At 37.0% G+C, this 18,124-nt stretch overlaps 1 pseudogene; it reads right to left on the bottom strand.

The window, feature by feature from the left end:
* Positions 1-16,878, bottom strand: part of LOC102483956 (replication factor C subunit 1-like) — a 38,252-nt pseudogene extending 21,374 nt beyond the window's left edge.
* Positions 16,879-18,124: the final 1,246 nt, after the last annotated feature.

Below are 18,124 nucleotides of genomic sequence, written 5' to 3'. Positions count from 1 at the left end.
TTATGAAAGATAATCTTGCCGGCACAGTATTCTTGGTTAAAATTGTTTTTCATTCAACACTTTGACTGTATTTCCCCATTCTTTCCTTGCCTGCAATGCTTCTGCCAAGAAATCTGATGTTAGCCTGGTAGGGTGACCTTTGTAAGTAACTTGGCGTTTCCCTCTTGCCAATTTTAGTATCTTGTCTTTAACTGTTGTCTTTGCCAGTCTGACTATGATGTGCCTTGGAGAGGATCTTCTTGGGTTGATTCTACTCGGGGTCCTATGTATTTCTTGGGTCTGGATATTTGAATGCCTTTCTAGGTTTGGGAAGTTTTCTTCCATAATTTCATAAAATAAATGATCTAGGCCCTTATTATTTTCCTCTTCTTCTAGGATACCAATTATCTCGATGTTGGGGCACTTGATGGTATCCAGTATTCCTTGTATATTATCCTCATTTTTCATGGTTGTTTTCTCAATCTTCTTAATACTTTTTTCTAAGTCAGATGTTTTTTCTTCTTCATTAGAGATTTGATCTTCAGCGTGATCTAACCTACTTTTAATACTCTCAAGGAAGGTTTTGATTTCCTGTATCACATTCTTCAACCCTAGAAGTTCCACCTGGTTCTTGTTTAAGGTATCTATTTCTTCTTTCAAGTCATGAAAGGACTTCCTCATCTCCTGGAGCTCCTTGTCTCTTTTCTTTTCCATCTCAGGTAGTTTGGTCACTAAAAATATTCTGAATTCCTTATCAGACATGTCCACAATGTCTACTGTATTGACTGTGGGTGATGTAGGCTTGATGATTTCCTCTGGGGGAGAGGCCTTTTGTTGGTTGCTCATACTTCTTGAGCCTCTGCGATTGTTCCTAGTCATCAGGTGATCTATATGTTGGTTCCTAACTTATTTAAGGTATCTCTGAGTGTTAAACGTTGTGCAGGATTAGAAAACTGATGATTTCTCTTATGGTTGGCCTACCTGTTGCTCATCATTACCATGAACTGTTGCCACTGGTCCTGGGTGGCCCAAAGACCTCTCTGTTTCTAAGGAGTGGTGAGCCTCTAACTGATCTAATAAGCAACACCTCAAGAGCAAAGAAAAACAAAACGAAAAAAGGAAATTGCGCAGCACGCAATGTGCGCTGCGCACTATTCAAATCACCAAAATTCAAAAATTGCTCGGCGCCCAATGTGCACCATGCACTATTCAAAACACTAAAATTCAGAGAGTCCAAAGGCAAGTGGGGAAGAGTCAGAGGATGAGTGATGGGTCCTGGGCTGATGGGCCTGTAGCCCCAGGCTGGTGTCCTGAACTGCTGACCAGCTCTATCTGGTTTGCAGGTAGGTTGGGGTAGCATACCAGTTCGTCTTAAAGTCCCACACAACCAACCTGAGGTCCAGAGAAGTGTAGGGGTGGGGATGCGTGAAGGTCCCAGGCTACCTGGTGTCTGGAACTCTTAGCTATAGGTTTTTCATGTATGGATTTTATTGTGTTGAGAAATGACCCTTCTATACCAGTCTTTCTGAAAATCTTAATCATGAAGGGATCTTGTATTTTACTGAATGCTTTCTCTGCATCAATTGAAATTATCATATGTTTTTTATCTTTCTTTCTGTTAATCTGGTGTATTATATTTAAAGTCTCAGATATGTTGAAACACCCTTGCATCCCTAGAATAAAGCCGACCTGATCATGATGAATAATTTTTTATATGTTGTTGTTGGATATGATTTGCAAGTATCTTGTTGAGAATTTTTGCATCTATATTCATTAGAGATATTGGTCTGTAGTTTTCCTTTTTTGTCATATATTTATCTGTTTTGGGAATGAGGATCATGGAGGCATCATAAAATGAATTTTGAAGGTTTCCTTTGTTTAGGATCTTTAAAAATAATTAGAAGAGAATGGGGGTTAACTCTTCTTTAAAAGTTTTGTAGAATTCAGAAGTGAAGCCTTCAGGACATGGGCTTTTCTTTCTTGGGAGGTTACTTATTACCTATTCAATCTCATGGGTTGTTATGGGTCTATTTAGCTTTTCTACATCCTCCTGATTCATTCTTGATAGATTATATGCATCCAGGAATTTGTCTGTCTCCTCCATATTCTCTTGTTTGTTGGCATCTGAATTGTATTCTATAAAAAACATCACCACCTGTCATGTGGAAAACGGATGAAAAGGTGGGGTGGAGCCTAGTCTGAGTTCTAATGGTGACACCAAATAAGAGGCTATTGCAATAATCAAGGTAATAAAAATAGCAGCTGCATTAGTGGGGTTACATGAAGATAGAAAATGGACAACCAAGTAGAGGTGTTAAACAGGAAGCTTGCACAGATGACCTAAGGTTGAAGAGGTTCAGAATAGATTGTAAATGTAAAGTCATCAGCAAAAAAAATAGTAGGTAAAGCCTTGAGCCTGAGCTGTCACATAGATTGTAGAAGGAAGAAAAATGGGCCAGGAAGCAGAGGAAGAAAATCCAGAAATGGAGCAAACCACGAAAGCAGGAGAAAATCTAGGAAAGTGTGTTCTAATAGCCAAGAGAAGAAACTGTTATGAAGGAACCTAAAAAAGGAAGAAGGAATTAGTTGATCAGCCAAGTACAGCTGAAAAGAAGATGAGTACCTGCAGAATTCCTTGCATTTGGAAATACAGAATCATTGATAACCTCAATAAAGAGACTAATGCCTAATTATAGTGGGCTGGGAAAAGACTCGAACCTAAGGAATGCAGGGACAATTTTCAACTCTTCTGCAACCTTTTACTATGAATGGTCAAAAAATCCCATTTAGTAACTAGTACCAGTTACTAATTACCTTTTTGTTGTTGTTGTTGTTGTTGTTCACTCACTATATGCCAGGTACTAGCAGGCAACTTCAAAAAGTTTGTGGAAGAGCCACCAGGCAGTGTAAGTGTTTAAGGCGTTGGATTCCCGCATGACTGACTATGGTTTGAGCTTCTGATCTGGGAGTTTGAAAATCACACCAGGCACGTGTATGCATGAGTGCCCAAAATTCCAAGAGGAAAATAGAGGAGAAGCAATTGTGATGTGCGCCCCCTCCTCCCCGCGAGGTGATTTCTCACTGTCCCTTTTTCTCTAGCGAGAACACATGGCCTATGGCAACAAAACAAAACAAAACACCTTTTGGAAAAAGGGGAATTAAAGTTTGAGTTTGTTTTGTTGCAAAAAATTTTGAAATTCATGTGTAGTTTTTTTCATAATACATATTTTCTATAAACTTTTTGAAGACCCTTTGTACATTCATCATCTCTGACATTTTGTTAGAGTTACATCTCGCAGATATTATATTTTATTGTTTATTTATGAGTCAACTGAAGCAAAGAGAGATTAGGTATTTTGTTGAAGATCTTGCAACCAGTGAGTAAAAGAGCCAAGGTTAGATCTCAGATCTCTCAAGCTTTAAGGCCCCTGGTTTCCCCGATGAATCTTGAGTTGCTATATGCTTACATTTATAGCCATAGTCTCCAGGCCAATGCATATAAAGTGGCAGTCATAGATATTGACTCAGTGCATTATTCATTATATTCTTTTTAAAAATAATTATCTATGTATTTTATTTTATTTGTTATTATCATTATTATTTAATGTGACAAGAGAGAGAGAAAGGGAAAATGAGAAAGCAAGTCACCCGTTCTGGGACTCCAAATGTGGTGAGCCATGTGAGAGTCTAGCACCTTCACCACCACACCACCTGCTAGCCTCACCTCATTACATTCTTTATTTATATGAAACATATCTTATCCCCATTTATCTTGGCTAATGACCTCGTATAATTGGAACTTTGGAACTGGGGCCCACCTCAGTGCAGTATAAACAATGGTACATCAAGGACCTCATTTACTTCTCCTTGTATTGCAGTCCTTAACATTGGCTTGGTCTTTAGTTTGGTTTCCCTCATGTTCACTAGACACTCTCCAGTGCAAACCTGCCACAGGCTCTATTGCTTAAATCTAGAAAAGATAGAAAACCTACCTTGGGCCAGCCCATGGCGTGGTTTTTACATTAGCTAGATCTCTCATGATTGACTACACAGTTCAAGTCCCAGTCCTGGTGGCTTAAAAAGATATGCCAGGCACGTATGCATGCATGCCCAACATCTGGAAGGAGAGAGCAATGGAAGAGATTATGGCATGATACTCCCCATAAGGGGTGCTTTCTCACCTTCCCTCTCTGTCACTCTGTCTCTCTCTCCTCTCTCTTTCTCTGGCAAGTGTATATGCCCTCTGGCAAAAAATTTTAAAAAAGAAAAAGAAAACCTCTCAAGCATAAAATACACCTAAATTCTGCTTGAGCAAACTGAAGCTATGTTCATTCTTAATGTGTCATCAGGAAATTGTCACACATAAATTGGTTTAGATAAACTAGAACTTTGCTCTGGAGCTGTGAGTCAAGGGATAAACTATTAAAATCTGATTCTATTAGTAAGGGGTGAGAAGATAAAGAGCACCCAGTCTCTGCCTGCAGCTGTGATCCTAACTGCAAATAATCTATGAAGGACCAATTCACATGTGCCCTCTGCATAAGAACTCACTGGCACAGGCCGGAGAATTACTAGAAACTTTACGTCATATTCCTTTACAGTGTTCTGAGTAAGGAATTCTGCCACATATACCTGGTTTTTTTTCTTCTTGCCAGTTTAAGTAGAGGTTACTGCCAGGGCAACTCATTTTACTTCATATCAAGAAAGAGGAATTAATTCATTTTTAAATGGAGCCTTTGTTTAGCCTAAGCTTAAGATTGTGAATTACTGAAGTGAATAATTTCATCTTTTATTGTTTTGGTGTTTCCTACCTATGCTACGTACTGAATAAAAATTGTCTGCTGACTTGCACTTGGAAAACTTTAAAAAGATGTCAACTATAACTATAAGGTAAAGTCACTAAATTCTGAGTCATCTTGACACTTATATGTGTCGCTAATAAAATATATTATAATATGGATATAGGCAAAATCAAAAGGGTTTAAGGAAAATCATAAACAGAAAACAATTCCCATGGCAATCCTCAACAGAGATTTTAAAATAAAACAAAAGCGTTTCATTGAAAAACAAAATAGCAGTTGTATAACTTTTTTAACTGACAAATCAACTTCATAATGTTCTATCATATATTAAGTTTAGTCTGAAAAATGTGGTTACCTCTCTCCAAAACTTTCATGCATTTCCCAAAGCCACTGCTTCTTCAGTAATACTCTCAAGGGCCATATTCCCATATGCCATGCTTCATAGCTCTCTCTCAGATGCCATATTCCATAGTTCTAGAAGGTGGATTCTGCATTCTTTTCATTCTCCATTGTATCTTCCAAAACATTATTTCTGTGTCTTAGAGTTTAAAAAAAATGCTGCTTGCAAATCATGTCATTTAACAAATCATCTCATTCTCTTTAACCACCAACTGCTAACCATCTGGTTATGGTCTTATAATTCATTTCAGCCCTGTATCATAATTTTCCTCTCTACCCTAAAGCTTGTCTGGCTAACTATCCCAATAAATATCATATGTAGCAATTACCTATCTGACAAACAAGTCCACTTCAATCACCTACTCTTGTTACTCAGACATTGTCACTATCCTTCAAAATCACAAATTCCAATGTACCACTCTCTAATAACAAACTGCTTCCACCCTTTTGTTTTATTTTTGTTTTTTGCTTTTTGGGTTTTTTGGGGGGAGAAGTTTTTGCTATAGGGCATGTGTGCTCACCAGAAAGACAGACAGACAGACAGAGAAATCACCCCCAGGAGGGATGGCCATGCGGCAATACCTTCTCCTCCATTCTCCACTCGGGATCTTGGGCACACATGCACACACGCCCGGTGTGAGTTTAAGCCACCAGTTCTGGGACTCAAACCATGGTCGACTACATGGGAGTCCAGTGACATAGCCATTACGCCAACTACTGGTCCCAAACTTCTTCCACCTTTAACTCCCTTATTCCTACTGTGACTATCATTGGATTTCAGTCCTCTCCGGTCTCCATGTCCTTTTGTCTTTAACTTTGACATCATGTAACCACTCTTTTAACATTCTTCCCAACAACTTTATCCCTCATTCTTCTAACATCACACTCCCCTAGAAAAACTCCACTTGAAGTTTTCATGATCTGTTAGATGGTACTGAAAAATATAAATTCACAGTACAAATAGATGCCCCTTCACATTCTAGATCTTTGATCCTTTCTTCTTTTCTTCTTTTTTTTTTTTTTTGCCACTGCCTATAACTTATTTTCCCCCCACTGCCTCTAAACCCTTTATATATTTCCAGTCAGCCCTTTCTTATCAAATGATTATTTTAAGGCTCCATCAACCTTCTCAGGAGCACGTTTAAAGCCTCCTATCCCATTATCAAGACACGGCCTCATCTCCTACTCAGGAAGAATGAAAGGACAATCATTTGAGAATTTCTCCAGTTTCTCACTCTTGAATCTATAAAACTCATTAAATCTATCCTTGTCCTTTTCTCTTTTTCTGTCTCAGAGGAAGACTTTCCCCTCCTAGGCTAATTCTTAAAAATATGTTGTGAACACTGTCATTTCCCAGATATTCAGAGATCTAACTCTGTCAGTTACTCTCTTTCTATATCACCTCTCCATTGCCACTGGTTTATTTCAATTAATATACACACATGCATAATTCTCTCAGTTGATTCTACATCTTTCTCTGTAGCCACATGGCCCCCTTCTATTCAAAGTCAACTCCTAGAAAAAAGCTTATAGACACTGTCTTCATTTTAAAAGAAATCTTCTAACTAATGTATTGCAACTACTTTTACCAGACACCAGTAAACTCCCAGTGGACTGAGTTCTGTTCTTAATTTATCTCCGTGGATTCCTTTCTCCTTCTTGAAACACTGTCTTCCATTGATTTCTATAACATTAGACTCTCCTAGTTTTCTACTACATCCCTGTTTGTTTCTATCCTCCTCTTCCCACTCTCTGGGTGTTGTTCTAACATAAGGATCCATCCTTGGCTATCTTTTCACTTTGTATACTCTTGCTTAGTAATTTCACCCACTCCTATAACCTCAACTTTCATCTATACCAGTGATCCTTAAATTGGGGGAGGGAGTGTAATAAATCCTTTTAAGAATCTGATTAAAAATTCTACCTTGTCCTTGAGAGAAAAGATTATGACAGGAACATGCCCCATCAGGGGGTACTTTCTCCCTCCCCCATCTCTGTCTATGTCTCTCTAACAAATAAATGTACCCTCTGACCAAAGAATAAGTAAAAGAAGAAGGAAAAGGAAAAGAAAAGAAGGAGAAGAAGAATTAATACTAATCTCTCTCAAATTCTTCTGTTTTATAAGACCAGTATTACCTTGATATGTAAGTCAAGCATAGATATCACAAGAAAAGAAAAGGTTAATATCTCTGATTGATATAAATGCAAAAATCCTCAACAAGTCTTAACCATGGTAGCTCACACTGGTTGATGCTGCTACTCAGGCTGATACCACATGAGAAGCCCATACTTGATTCCCAGCCCACCACAACAGCTAAGTGTAGTGGCACACACTTGTAGTCCTAGCTACTTGGGAGGCTCAGGCAGGAGGTTTGGAATATAGTGAGACTCTGTCTAAAAAACAACCAAAAAAATTGTGCGCCATGATCAAAAGGGATTTATTTCTGGAATGTAAGGATAGTTCAATATATGCCAATTAATTAATATAATATAAGACATTGACATAATAAAGGGGGGAAAACCATAACTTCAAAAGATGTAGAAAAAGCATTTGACAAATTGAACATCATTTTATGGTGTTAAAAAAAAACCCCAAAACTATCAACAATTTAGGTAAAAAGGAATGTACCTAAACATAATGAAGACTACATATGACAAACCCACAGCTAACATTATACTCCATGGTGAAAACTCAAAAGCTTTTCCTTTGAGGTCAGGAACAAGGCAAGAATGTCCACTCTTACCATTTCTTTGCAACACTGTGCTGGATGTTAACTTACCCAGAAAAATAAGGCAAGGAAACTAAATAAAAGGCATCCAAATCAGAAGGAAGAAGCATACTTACTCTTTTTAAATAACATGGTCTTATACATAGAAGACTCTAAATATTTCTCTCTCTTTCTCTCTCTCTCTCTCTCTCACACACACACACACGCACACACACAAATGGTAGAACTAATAAATAAAGTTTTCAGACCGCAAATTCAACACACAAAAAGTAGTTGGATTTCTCTACCCTGGCAATGAAATATCCCAAAAATAAATTAGGAATTTAAAAATAAATAAACAAAATACTGAGAAATGAACATAACTAATTAAGAAAGTGAAATATTTGTACACTGGAAACTATAAACATTGATAAGAGGGTTAAATAAGATACACAAAAATAGGCACCCCATGTTCATGGATTAAAAAGTATTAAATTATTCACATGATCCAATGTGATCTACAGATATTATGCAATTTTTATAAAAATCATAATGGGATTTTTTAATACAGAAATTGGGGGAAATTTTTTATTTCATATGGAAACACAAAAGACCCTGGAAGGCCAAAACAATCTTGAGAAAGAACAGAGTTGAAATTATCATGCTTCCTCTTGATTACAAAATATACTACAAAAGCAATCATTAAAACAATATGGTATTGGTATACAGATATCTAGACCAATAGAACAGAATAGAGGACTCAGAACTAAAACCATCTGTATATGAATAGTTGAAAATCAAACAAAATTGACCCTCTATCTGATACCATACAAAAAAATAAACTCAAACTGGATTAAAGACTTAAGCATAAAATCTGAAATCAGAAAAATCCCTGGGGTGGGTGGGTGGGTAAGGGGACACAAGAAAAGCTTTGTGACCTCTGTCTTGGCAAAAATCTCATGGATCTATCACCTAGGGAACAACAGTAAAAAATAGACAAGTTGGACTACATCAAACTAAGAAGCTTCTCCATACTAAAGAAAATGACACAGTGAAAAAGCAATATACAGAATAAAGGAGACTAATTTTCAAATCAGATATTTAATAAAAAATTTACTTCCATAGCATATAACATATAAAGAACTCCTGTAATTCAAAAGTCAAAACCTAGTAAATCTGAATTTATATTTTTAAGAGAGATTTTTGTTATACGGTACAGGCACACACTGGAGGGATGGAGAGAGAAAGGGAGACAGAAAACAAGAAATACCTCTTCCTGTCCCCCACCCCCAGGAGATGGCCATGCCTCAGTCCCGTCTCCTCCATTCTCCTCTTGGGATTTTGGGCATGCACATACATGCACTCAGCGTGAATTTCAAACCAACAGGTCAGGGACTCAAACTTCTAGGAGTCCAGAGCCTTAACCACTTAACCACCTGATAGCCCCATAATCTGATTTTTTAAAAGAAGTTTTTGCCTTGGGGTGCAGGTTCTTGTGGGGAAGGAGGACTGGGGAGAGAGAGAGAGTCAGAGACAGTGGGAGGGAAAGTGAGAAATCATCCCCCAGGAGGATGATCACGCCACATTCCCTTCTCTATATTCCTCCTGGGATCTTGGACATGCACTCACATGTTCCCAGTGTGATTTTCAAGCTACTGGGACTGGGACTTGAACCACAGTTGGCCATGTGGAAGTCCAATGATGTAAATGTTATATCATCTGCAATCCTCATAATATGATTTTTCAAATGAGCTAAAAATTGGGACCAGCAGTTGACATAATGGCTCTGTCACTGGACTCCCATGTTGTCGACCACAGTTCCAGTCCTGGACCCAGTGGCTTAAACTCATGCCAAGCGTGTGTGCCTATGTGCCCAAAATCCTGAGAGGAGAATGGAGGAGAAGGGATTGCAGCATGGCCATCCCCTCTAAGGGGTGATTTCTCACTTTCTGTCTCTCTGTCTCTCTCTGTCCTTCTGGCAAGCGCACATGCCCTATAGCAAAAACCTTTCTCCCCCCCCCAAAAAAAAAAGAGTAAAAATGTGCATATCTCCAAAGAAGACATGCAAATGGCCCATAGGTATATGAAAAATGCTGTGTCACCTATAACCAAAGAAATGCCAGTCAAAACCACAATGAGATACCATCTTACACCTGCTAGGATGATAATTTTCAGGAAAAGAAAAGACAAGTGTCAGCAAAGATGTGGAGAAATTATGATACCTGGATAATGTGGGTGGGAATCCAAAATGATGCAAATGCTATTTAAACAGTATGAAGTTTCCTCAAGAAATTTTAATTAGAAATACTCTCATTAGAAATCCATCAATCTTACTTCTAGGTACTTATAAATAAAACACTGAGGGCCAGCCTGTTGCCTGGTGGTTTAAGACAGCTGGATTCTACATGGCGAGAGAAAGCTTTAAGACCCAGACCCTATAGCTTGAGAAATGGAAAAACATTCCAGCTACATCTGTGTGCATGCCCAGAATCCTGAAATGAGGGAGAAATGGAAGAGAAGGGATTCAACATGACCATTTTCCACGGGGGTTGCTTTCTTGCATTTCTCCTTCTCTGCCTCTTTTTGTCTTTCTCCAGTGAGTGCATTCACTCTCTGGTAAATTTTGAAAAAATTGAAATAATCTTTAAAATCTATTAATGCCTTGTTTTCACAATAGTCAAGTTGTTGAAATAGCCTAAATGTCCATCACAGGATTAATGGATAAACAAAGTGTGAAATATACATGCAATGAGATATTACTTAGCCTTAAAAAGGGGAGAACAACCCTTCAATATCCAAGAGCACAGGTGAAGCTTAAAGACATTATCTAAGCAAAATAAGCCAGTCACAGAAAGACAAAACTGTATGATGCCACTTACATAAGTTACCTAACATAGTCAAATTCATAGAGTTAGGGAGTAGAATTGTACTTATCAGGGGATCGGGTAGAGAGGAAATTGGGAAATTACTAACTAATAAGCACAAAGTTTTTGTTTTTGTTTTATTACTATTCTGTATTATGATTTATTTTAAAAAGATTCATGGCATAACAGGAGTTACCTTAAAAAAGTGGTAATTTCTAAAAATAAATAAATAAATTATTTTTTAAACTGGTAATCTTTAATAAATGCTAATTGAGGACATAGGTCATGATAAAAGATGTGAATTCAGTAGTGCATTAAAATATCTTACTAATCATTGTTCTATCTGCATATTTAAAACCACAGTGTCTGTAGCATAGGGGAAAAAATTGATCCTATGAAGTCCATTAGAATCAATTCTTTTTTTTTCTTTTTTTTTTTTGACCTGTTATTTGGTTTTTAATTATTTTAAGTCTTATGATGGTGTAACTTACAAATCTGTGCTGATGGTGTATCTTCTTTACTTTAATCCTCCTGATAAATTGGCAAAAGCAACATTACTAATCACACATACACAGTAGTTCTTCAGTCTCTGTGTGGTTTTGAACAGTTGTCTAAACACAATCCTGAAATATCTGTTGTCTAAAGCCTACAGAAGACGCCTTAGTGTCACTGCTTCCAGGTTTATTGTTAATGTAACTTAGTCTGACTTAGATAAACACAACGAATTCCAATGAAATTCAAAGGTAAAATTTAACTTGCTACTAAATCTTGTCACACTGTCTTTCAAAAGCATCTGACATTACAAATCATTTTAGAAATATGTAAAGTGTTACATATTATTTATTTGATAGTACATGCACACTACACTAAAATGTCTTTCAATAAGTAAAAGGCAGTGTTTTGTACACAGGGAATTCTAATTCGATTGGCGTATTTATGACCAAATATAGAAAGTAGACATCACTACCTTATCTTAAGTCCTTGCCTTTAATGAGTTAATGCACACAAATTAAAACAAAGGTGAGTCTGCTTGGTTTTGAGAAGTGCAGGAATTTCTCCAGCATCTGTATAGTCATATAACCAATTACATATAAGCCTAAATAAAAAACAGTAGGTTTTGACATGGTATTCACTATCTTTGTAGAAAGATGAACATCAATAATGAATTACTAATTATATCTTTAGAAAGGACAAATAGAATAACATTTACTGAACTGAGATTACTATCAAACTTTTTTTAAAAAAATAACAATATTAATTTAACCACAAATCAGGACTGTCCAACAAAAATATCCTCTCAGCCATTCATGGTCTGTGTTCTGGTATAGGAGATCAATTAAATTATGGTATACCCAAAAAAGGTAAGACATTCCTATTTTGTGATAATTAAGGCAGTGGCTATTACTCCTTAGTAGCTTTTTAAAGATAAGCTATCAACTCCGCTCTTTCTGACTTCTTTTTAATGCCAACAAAGATCATTTCTGTTCCAGGGATGTACTTCTTGGGATTCTCCAAATCCTCCATCAGTGTATCCTCTCGCAAGGGGATGCCTTTGTTCTTGTTGCTATCTGTGTAAGAGAATCAGGGGTCTGACCTGCCTTCCACCCAAATGGACCATGGAGATTTGGAGCAGGCTTGTGCTTGCTTCCCTTTTCCATTTTGTGGCACTGAGAACTCTTCTGAACAAAAATCTTCTTTCCTTTCTCAACATCAGCCATTTTTAATTTTCTCTTTTGTCACTGGGGATACTAGGTTCTTGCTCAGAAGCCCGAATTCCCACTCTCTAAGTCAGGATCAATTCTTAAGCCTACAGAAGACGCCTTAGTGTCACTGCTTCTGGGTTTATTGTTAAAAAAACGTGACTTCAAAGCCCATTCATAATCTCTAGTTCTGGTTGCATGCAGTCATTTGAAGCATGACAATCAAATTAGATTGACAGGGTACAGTGGAGGACCCAGGTAGTTCTATCAACCTGTATAAGGGGTCATGAACGTACTAGTTGTATTTTAGCTGTATCAGCTTTTATTTACAATGGGACCACCAGGTCATCCATTATGCTAAAACATGGTTTCTCTGGAAAAACAAGGCTTTCTCTAGACCAGCTAGACTGCTCAGCATGGTAAATAAAAAGTAGCTATCAGTCATGAAAATCAGTTTCATTTCTTTAAACTTCTTCCTTTTCTGAATGCCTTACCTTTTTCGGTTTTGAAGATTGCCTTTTTGTTGATCATAGCATCAGTGTCTATTCCATCTGGGTCTTTCTCAAGAGATGGTGAGCCATCTTCATATAACTCTTCATTGTACTCAGAATTCAGTGCGAGGCCTATTCTGTATCTAGATGTCTTTATGGACCTGAAGTGAGTTTGGAGTAAGGTGGACTTCTGTATTGGGAGCTCTTGTGAAGGCTGCTTTACTTCGGAATCCAGCTTAGAAAAGGGACTAGGTTTGCCACCCCTGCTGCTAACTTCCATAATATTCTCAAAGTCTTCTTTTATCAAATAATATGTGTCCATAAAGTACAACAATATCCTTTACTCTTTCTTCCTCTTGTGAGGTCAAGGGTTGTGAAGTGCAGCCTATAAATGTGACACATAATCTATGTTTACAGTCCTTTTTCCTCAAGTAAGTTCTGAGACTCCTATGTAGTGCTAGGTCCTGGCTGATGCAGTCATGTTTGCCCAGATGAGTGCTCTCCTAGCAAGCTTGGGAAGCTGGGAAACTACATCCTGTACCCCCTCATCAAGTCTCTGAAAAGAGCACTAGCATAAATGGCTTGTGTGGGCCGAAGCCTCTAGTTTTGCTCACTCTGGATCTAACTATCTGGATCACCATCACGTATGTATCTGCTGTTTGACATAAAAGTATCAAATGCTTTTTCAGGTCACCTTCTGCAGCTATTGGCTTTACATGTATGTAGTTCTCCTGGACAAAGATAGATGGTATTGAATAGTCATGAAAATAGAGCTCTAACTTGTCTACAACTGACATATGAGCAGTCTCTTCTCCAGCAGCAAACACTTTCTGGTCAACATCAGACGGGTCCAGTTTGAAATCTTCTTTGGCCTTATGTGAATGAGCCTTGGCCTGGTCATAGGTTAGGGTCTAACTTTGTGAATGCCTCATACTCTGATAGTGTAAAACCTGTCTGATTTCTTGATTAGCTCTCAAAATTATTTCATTCATAGAAGAAGAGGGAATCTTTAAATCCTCCTTAAATGCAATAAACATGATAGCACCCTTAATCTGCTCAAGCTGTAGTCTTTGAAAATGAAAATCAAAGCAACAAATGAACCAAAGAGCAGATCTTGGAATGATTTCTATCATTGCACATACAAATAATGGAAATTTTAGTATGTTTTATCGGGTCAATTAATTCTTGAATTCCTCCCCTCTTCATTGTCTGCCATACTATCTACTTCATCCATGATGAGGGCATGTTTCCTGCTTGCTGAAGGGACTGCTCTACTTGAACAAAATCCTTCAATGCTGGTGTTATTTAAGGACTCAGCAACAGTTGACTTTAAACCATTCTTACTCTGAGTGTTACTTACATTCAGTTTCACTAGCTATATCCCAATTCCTGACACACCATGGACACTGTGGTGGTTTTGCCAATACCTGGAGGGCCTGAGAGTAGTGCTGCTTTAAAACTAGAGCCATCAGGGCTAGCATTTGGCATGGTGGTTAAGGCACTGGAGTCCCACATGGCTAATCACAGTTTGAGTCCCAGACCTGGCAGCTTAAACTCATGCTGGGTGCATGTGTGTGTATGCCCGAAATACCAAGAAAGGAAGAGAAGAGAAGAGATTGTAGTGTGGTTATCCTCCCTGGAGGGAGGGAGGAGAGAAAGAGGGTGATTTCTCACTTTCTCTCTCTGTTAAGAAGAGAAGAGAAGGGATTGTAGCAAAAAATCTCTCTAAAAAAAATAATAAAGCCATCATTTTTGTCATCAAATTTACCAAACCTTTTATGTTAGCCATCATCTTTGCCAGCAAATTTACCAAACCTTTTATGTTTTTTATCTTCATATGGACTCTTTTCCCAGTTGCAGAACCACATAGGGGTTTGGGGGCATAGCTCTGATTATTTTGCTGCCCAATTATAGCCTTAAGTGAAGTTGGCTTGTATTTATCCACTCAGGGCAAGCTTTCCACTTTGTTTTTACTACTGTTGTCAGACAAATTCCTGGCCTTGCTGTCACTATGTGTCTCCTTGGACACCAGCTCCCTGAAGTCCAGGCCTCTCCAAAACACACTTATTTCCTCTTTCATTGACTTCATAGGGCTGTCTCTTTGGGAAGTCAGCTTGGTCTTTATAGATACTGACTCATTCTTGGACTAATGTTTCTTTTTCCTTTTTTTTGTTTTCTTAAGTTGTTTTCTCCAATTAGGACTTTTCTTTTTTCATTTCAGCTTCAGCTGCTATTTCATATTTGAATTTCCTCCTAACAGAGTTCAAATCAGATTCATTAGGCCATCTTCATCAATAATTTTTGTCCTCAGGGCTGCTGTCTTATCTCTCTTGGATCATCCTCTGTTGGGACCCATGACAAGACATTTTGTTTTCTTGCTGACATTTCTTGTTATTTTTCTCCTATAATATTCGATTAGAGACTTGGCTTCATCCCATTCAATGAACTCCAGCACTCCTACAATTACAAATATAAGACCTCCCAAGCAATTTGCAGCTCCCTTTGTATTTCTGTGGAGCTTAGAGCTTTGGAAACTTCATGATTTAAGTAGCTTCGATAAGCTTGAGAATTACTTGATTGGTGTTTCTTTTCAGATTCTTCCAGACTTACAATCTCTTCTTTAGCTGGAGAACTTTTGATTTTCTCAGTTTCATCTCTCCTTTCAATTCAATGGCATTTTCTTCCTTGTTGTAGCCATAGGTTCTGCTGATTTGTATGAACTCACTTTTTTTTCCCTTAAGTTCCAGCTTATAACTGACTTTTGGAGAAGAGGATGCTCCCATTTTGTGAGCTGATGTCTTAGAATGTTGCTGAGATTCTTTTGAACTTTCACATCTGGCTTGCTTCCTAGGATGTAGCTCTTTCTTTCATCTGAAAATTATTCTGTTTTTACTTTATGAGGATATTTATATTCTTTTGTTTTACTGAAGTTGGCTTGAACAAATGAAAATGTTTCTCTCTCTTCTGTGTCATTTTGAGCCTTTTTGCGCTTCGGTTCTTCACCCAACTTTGCTAATGAAGAGTTCTGGCAAACTCTTCATCTTCATGTGATTGCCTCTCCAGCTCCACACCTTCATCAGGTTTCAATTGCTTGAATTTTGAATCATTTGTATTTTGCCTATAGTTAATAATACTATATTATACATTTTAAAATCTGTTAAAAGGGTAGATATCACGTGAGTTAAGTGTTCTTACCACCATCTTCTTATTTGATCTTTGGACACTTCCAGTTCCAAAATAATCAAGCCGTGATGTGGGTATAAATTTTATTGGTGATAAAAGCTCATTGTTACTCTTAGTGTTTTCTTCATTCCTTTTCATGTTTGATGCTTCAAGATAATTATTTGTAGATATTTCATTTGCCTTTTCTTTCCCTTTGGTAGAAGAGAGTGTTTTAATGCATGTTTTCTTTCTCTTTTTTTCTTTATTTTTTAATTTCATTTTCTTCCATACATTCAATCACATTATTATTTGTCTTACAAAATGGATATTTCAACAGGTGAACATTTCTTCCTAGTACTGTTGATAAAACTACGAAATATCATTTGCCTTTGGTTTAGAAACTGACTTCTTACACAAAAAAAGTCATCTTCTTCATCTCTTTCTGAAATGTACATAATAGGATCCTGCCATTAAACACTACCAGGTATAGAAGACAAGGTCAATTTTTCTGGTTGCCTTTTGGCATTTTTTTTACCAGTCCTGGTTCCTCTGTTTCTGAATCTGAATCATAGATGAGCCTTTTTCTCTTGTTTGATTGCTTCTGTTTGGATTCATCCTCTTTACAAGAGCTATCATTTACCTTGATTTTCTTTATTCCTTTCTTTGCTTTTAAAATTCCTTCAGCAGACTTTGCTTTCTCATTCTTCTTTATGGTTTCACTTCACAAGTTTCTTCTCACAAGGTATAACTCTAAAGAACTTCTGAATGTCCATCACAACCTCAGGACTAAGCCCTGGGTGGGTTGACCAACCAGCTGCAGAATCCCTTTTTGGGCTCCTAATCCATTCATGCAACTAATTTCCACCCAGAAGTGGAAGGAGTTAGGAAGCCTAGGCATAAAGGTTTATGTATGCAAGATGAAAACATTTTAGAGATCTGAACTACTGCCTCTAGTTAATAATACTATATTATACATTTAAAAATTTGCTAAAAGTGTAGGTATCATATTGTGTTCTTACCAAAATAAAATAAAAATTTTAAAATAAGTTAAAATGTTTAAAAATTTAAAAAGGTCTCAGTTGACTCATGTAGAATAAACTATGAGCAACACTGCTATAGATATTCAAGATATCATTAAATAATAATAGTAATAGTAAGTAGTATTATCTAGTTCATAATTTTAATGGAAATGAATCTATGTTTCACCATTTAAGTGATTTTAGTAAGCAATTTTTATATTACAAAATTTTATATTACAAAAATAGCTTCCTTCTATTTCTATCTTACATTTATTTAAATTCAGAACAACTGCCTAATGCTATTAAATTTCTTTACAAGTATGATAATATTGTTTCCTACTTTAGTTTGACATCATAACAATGAATTTCTGATATCAACAAATGGTTTAATTTATGACACCAACAAACTGCATCTTTTTGTACATTACTAACTCTTATTCCCTAATCTTTTAATATTTGTTTGTGTGTATATTCATAAATAAGTCTCTTGATTATGAAACCAGTCAAGTTTTCTTCATTGATTTGAGGTTTCAAATTATAAATGGGTTTAGAAAATAATTTAAAGCATGTTCCATCTTGTCGGTAGCCTAGAACAGTGACGGTCAAACTTAGTTTGCCCATTTGATTTACCTGGTGAGCTTCAGAAAAATAATAATGTTCAGGTCCATCTCCTAGAGATTCTGATTCAAATTGCCAAGGGCTCACTAGAAAAAAATATTTTAAAAAATTTAAATTAAAACAAACAGTTCCGCAGGTGATTATAATGAGTTCCTAGAATTGAGAAATACTGATTTATAATCATTTCAATAACTTCAGAGGATTAAGTATAATTTGACCATTATCTTATCAGCAGACACTATTTAGTTACCCTTCCAATTTCTTCTACAGAAATTGTTCCACAAAAGATTCCCATTTCTTGGGAACCAGCAGTTAGCGTAATGGCTATGTCGCTGGACTCCCACGTAGTCGACTGCGGTTCGCATCCCGGAACCGGTGGCTT

This window comes from Tupaia chinensis, unplaced genomic scaffold (assembly GCF_000334495.1).
Source record: "Tupaia chinensis unplaced genomic scaffold, TupChi_1.0 Scaffold000544_1, whole genome shotgun sequence".
NCBI classification, from domain to species: Eukaryota; Metazoa; Chordata; class Mammalia; order Scandentia; family Tupaiidae; genus Tupaia; species Tupaia belangeri.
Note: the sequence above shows the minus strand (reverse complement) of the source record. Positions and strands in the feature narration are given on the sequence as shown.